The sequence below is a fragment of the Lactuca virosa genome, chromosome 3 (assembly GCF_052849685.1).
Source record: "Lactuca virosa cultivar CGN04683 chromosome 3, Lactuca_virosa_CGN04683_v6, whole genome shotgun sequence".
NCBI lineage: Eukaryota > Viridiplantae > Streptophyta > Magnoliopsida > Asterales > Asteraceae > Lactuca > Lactuca virosa.
In genome coordinates this window covers 331,968,917-331,974,714 of record NC_136428.1, presented here as the reverse complement: position 1 = coordinate 331,974,714, position 5,798 = coordinate 331,968,917, and positions in this window count along the sequence as shown.

Genomic DNA, 5,798 nt, shown 5'->3' with positions numbered 1-5,798 from the left:
ATGACTATTTTACCCCCTGTTCAAAGTCAACAATCCATTGACCTGACTCGCCGAGTTGGGCCGCCAACTCGTCGAGTCCCTATCTTTCCTTCTACTCCCTTCCCAACTCTACTCGTCGAGTTTAACCAAAACTCGACGAGTTCTACTTCTTTACTGATATCCTGCCACCCTTCATCCGACTCGCCGAGTTATATGATCAACTCGTCGAGTTCACCTTCAACATAAGAACACGTCCAGTCTGTGACTCGCCGAGTTGTATGAACAACTCGTCGAGTCTGTTCTTACGGGTAAGGAGATTGCCTTGGACTCGCCGAGTCCCTCTACACTCAGATCTATGTCTTAACTCACTGAATCTTTAATCCACTCACTAAACAGACTCGCTACTACTGAACAGGGAATCTAAGACTCGCGACCTGACTCGCCGAGTCAGAAGAACGACTCGCCGAGTCCTTTACATGCAGTTTCTATTCAGTCGATTCTAATCAGTTTTAGTGCATCCAATTCATAGATCTGGGTTTCTGGGACTATCTGAACACGTAAAGTTGCTAACTTTACGTGTATCTATGATGCAATGAAGCAATAACACTCAAACTTGGCTATTATGGGGGTTACTTGTCTAGAACAAAGCCATGGCTGCCAAAAGGTGGCCTTCTTGAGCTCCTGGAACTCAAGAGAGGCTAGATCCGAGATATGGCTTGATTACAAAGCTTCATCACTAGGGATTTGCGGTTTTTGAGCTCAAAACCATCAATTTGGGGACAAACTAGATCTAACAATACAATAACCAAGATGAAAGCTTTATTACCAGAAAGGATGGCCAACGAGGAGTATAATCTGGATCTACTTCTTCTTCCTTGAGTTATTCTACCTTCTCCTTCTTCTTCTTGCTCAACAATGCACCAAGATTCATTCACAAGGGCAAATATCACTCACACACACACTTCAAGGAGGCTAGGGTTTCGGGAATAAGTCTCTGAGAGGTGAAGGAGGCTGGTTAAGGGCCATAATGGTGTTTAAATAGGGTACACACCCTGAAAATTAGGGCTTCATCCAGACCAGTGGACTCGCCGAGTCGGGAATAACAGACTCGTCGAGTCGCCACGCTAAATCCACGTGCAGACCCGCTGCTACTCGACGAGTTAGGGCTACTGACTCGTCGAGTAGCTTCTAAAACAAGAAGTATAATAATAAGAAATGCGTACCAGGAACGGGGCGTTACATTATAAAACTTATATTGTTGGTCCTGATCCATGTAAAAAGACTTCTTTACCCTTTTTATTTTCTTTTTCAATTATTTTGTTTAAATGCAATATACAAAAAAATAAATAAAAAACACCCCGCCCATACCCGATACCCCCACCCCTACTCATCCTCCTCCTCCTCTCTCTCTCTCTCTCTCTCTCTTTCTTCTTTACATTTTATCTCCTCTATGATGCTGGTGATGGTGGAAGAGAAGTAATGTGTGTCGACGATGCTCATAACCTGCATCTTCATCTCCATTGTTTCTTCTCAATCAGAGATTTTTGGAGAATTAATCACAAGATCTAGTGGAGAAATTCCAATCATGGTCGGAGACGTCATAGATGGAGTCGAAAATAATGGTGACAATAATAAATTAGTGGCCAGAAGCGAGGAATAAACCACATCATATATTAGAGTGGATATGAGCTCAGTAATATTGGCATTACCAAGACTAAGAAACGACGATGGAGGTATTGGGTTAGTTTAGGAAATCTTGTAAAAACTTCATCTAATTTCCTCAAGGCAAGAATCGACCAAATAAGAATGATGCTTGTTGAAGGAGAAGCTAGAAGATAGAAACAAACATCTTGAGCATCATAAATCTTTCTCGAATCCTCATCTCAACAAAGAACTTGACATGAACATCATCATCATATACTTCATATTTTTCATATCATGCTTTAATATCTTCCATATCTACTTTAATATCCTCAATGAATCCATCATTTACATTAGAATCTTCAATTGTATCTTATTTTCCTTTAAAAAAAACATAGGAATAAGGGTTTCAATAAATAAATTATACTTGTGAATATGGTTGCTATCACAAAAAGAAGTTGATCTAGAGCTCTCTTAGGATTCATAAAGGAAAACACCAAGAAAACCACCTCCGCTGTTGAACCAAACCCGTCACCTGTACTGCCCTTCTCCAATATTGGGTGACTTGTCGTAACAATCAAATCATAACTGAAATTGGATTACCTCTACGAGATGGGGAAGTTCAACACGATACTTAACTATGAAGGAAAATATATGGAAGATGAAATCAGAATTTCACCGGAGTTGGTTTCCTGTTGCATTCATCTCATCTCATCCCTCATTGTCGACTACCTTTTAACCTATTCTCAATTTGAAGATCATTCACAGCCATTTCTGATTCGCTCATAGATATTAAACCCATTTCACCCAATTTACATTCTTCTTGTATGAAATTAGTTGGCGGGGTGTCGATTTCTGGTTTTATGTATGAATTTTTTGGTTCAATTTCTGAAACTCGTGTCATTTTCTAGTGAAGTTCTAGCCATTAAAGACCTCACCCACCAACTAGAATGGGTTGGTTATAAATTAGGTAACATTACAAAATCGAAAGAGGTGGCCAAAGATGTGATAACTAAGATTGTACTTGATCAGGTTAGTGAAAACGCATTCGGAAAATTTGGGAAATTGTTCATCTCAATGCATTTGTCTAATCAACATCAACATCCATAGGAAGATCTTGATTTACCAACAAGACAATATAATATGGATGGAGGGAAGCAATGGTATTGGTTGTTTAGGAGCGACGATTTGGGGATAAATTAGTGTGGTCGATGGGGAAAGAATCAAAATATGGGTGTGAGCCAGAGAGAGAACATGAAGAAACAAGTGGGGGTGAGGGCTTTTTATTATATAATTAAATTCAGTTTAAGAAAAAGATAAAAGAAATTAAGAAAGGGTAAAGAAGTCATTTCAATTAGATCAGAGACTATTGGTGTAAGTTTTAGAAACCAAAAGGACTATTCATGAAAGTTTAGCAACCACAATGACGATTTTGTTGGATTAAGTTGTCTAAGGTCTTAACCAAATTGGTATATTCTTAGTGAATAAAAGTAAAGCCCTTTTTCGGTTGCCATCATAACCAGAAAATAGTTTGGATTGATATTAAGAGAGAGATAGAATGATTTTGTTTGAATATATTATGTGACTAGTATACTAATTAGAAATAGTTAACAGTTAATTAAGAATTAATCAAAATTAATTGGAAATTAATTTTTGATTAATTAAAATTTATTAAGGGTGAAAGGGTTGAATTGTAATTGTTCAACTATTTGAACAAGAGAGACGATTATAGAACCTCCCTTAGTGTGGACGGCTTTGAGAGGTTCCAGATATATTCTAGAAGCCTCCAATATTAGATAAGGAAACATATTTGAATAAAGATAAAATACTATTATTTTATTATTCAAAGCAGGGTTTCTGGAAGCTATAAATAGGAACATACCCTAGACAAAATCGACACTATACACATCCCATAAAGAATTATGTTTTCATCTCCTCCTCTCTCCTAACTTTCGATCTTAGGATTTTCTAGGGTTTGGGTGTGAAACATTTGAGATATCCACATTATTGATGCTTACTTTCCAAGGAAGAATTCAAGAGGATTGTTTGCATTATTCACATTTTGAAAACAGTATGCATTCTAGCTATGTAATTTTTGATTTTCATAGGTTAGAAGTTTATTTCATTAGTATGTTGATAATACTTTAAAAAAAGCCATAGTGTTCTAGGTTGCATGTACTCATAATTTGATTATGTTTCCTGTAACGCCCCAAACATTATAAGTGGAAATTTTTTGCTTTTAAATCAACCAAAACAACTATTCATTCAATTTTAAATTCCATCAAAGTATGAGAACATGTCATATAATTTTCAGAGTACAAAAAAAAGAATCAAATCACACAGAACACTGATGGATGCGGTACAATCACGTCGAACTCTTCCCCTTGGAACCGGAAGTATTTGAAACCATAAACATAAAACCATAAGCACAAAGCTTAGTGAGTTTCCCAAAAATACCCCATACCATACATAAGCTCGGGCCCCGCCCAACAAGCGAGACGGACCCAACCCAATATACAGATAAAATGGCCTAACCCATCATACAAATAAAGGGCCCAACCCATCATACACATTCAAGGTCACAAAGACATCTAGGATCAAACCTAACACAATCAAACGGGCCGACATTGGTGCCTTCGATCCACGAGTACAATAAAGAGACTCACCTCAATCGGTTAACGAATAAATCTCATATACGAGCCGCTGGTGCTGAAGTCTCTCCCACTGAACATATCCAAAACCAAACCCTAATTAAAAATTAGGTTAAATCCCCAATCTAGCAAGTCTAAATACCATAATAGGTCCTTATTTGGTTAAAAGACCATTTTCCCCCTCTAAGTCCTTAACCCACATAGTTGACCAAAAGTCAACTTGTAAAAAAGTCAACGGTCAAACCCTCCTTACCTGACTCTCACTTCGTGGCCAACTGAAGGTCACATCATGAAAAACTGATTCCCCTCGATCCCTAACTCAGTCACGGGTTAACTCGGATCGGCCTCAACCCTAATAATCCGAATCACTATCACGTTGTGACAATGTCAGGGCAAAACAATCGGTCACTTCCTTCCTCACGTCATGACCCCCCAAATGGTCACGTCATGAGTTATGCTCAATGAACATCTTAAAGCATTCAATCCCAATCCTTTTACTCATGCATTCCAACTTTCCAAAAGGTCATATAACTTCAAAATCAACTTAAAAATTGGTTATTTATGGATATGTATGTCCAATACACGTATAGATCTCATATTGGGTTAAAATGTAGAAAATATCACTTTAGTTCTTATGCAAGGACTAAAACTCAACCATTTACTATATTTGAACTATATGTCCCTCTAGGGACCCTTAGAACCCATAAACTTGTCAATTTTATGGTTTCCTTTCATGAAATCTTGTTCAAACATAGAGAAAAGTGGGACAAAACCTAGATCTAGCAATATTTAATAATAAAGGTGGAAGCTTTGACACTTATAAGGGTCCAAAACAAGCACAATAAGATGATAATGATGTTCCATTGCTGGATGCACCACCATGACACCTTCTTCTCCTCTTCACACTACCAAAAACACCAAAGTGAGATCTAAACTGGAGTAGAAGGATTAGGTTTTCTCTCTTTTTGGTTTGGAGGTGATGGGGGTTGAGGGTGAAGGAAACCCTAGCCCCTCACTTCCCATAAATAGGTCTAAAGCTTGAAATTAGGGTTTCATTAAATCAGGTCTCATGTGGTGACACCTATAGTGTCACGTCGTGACACCTTAATGATGCAACCCACATTCTACAGCCATGTCACGACATGAGGGTGCTACCTTCACGTCGTGAACAGTCCTAAATTTGAAAATGGAAATATTTCTCATACCCAAGGACCCTGATGTTACATTTCTGTTGTACAATTATTCTTGTTTGTAACCAAGAAAATCCATCAATGATATCATAACGTAGGATTTTCTATTACTTCTACATATATGAAACTGGAAATTGATACCTAAAGAAAACAAAAAAAAAACTGACAATCACAGACCACAGCACGGCTGACTGTTTGTCACAGCGTGGTTTTAGCTGCAGTATGGTTTCAGGATTTACTTGCTTTTTTCAAATTATAGGATAATTTTTAGATTTTAAATGTTGTTTTATTTGATAAAATCTGATCCTTTAGATTTGATAATTATCAAACCCTAATT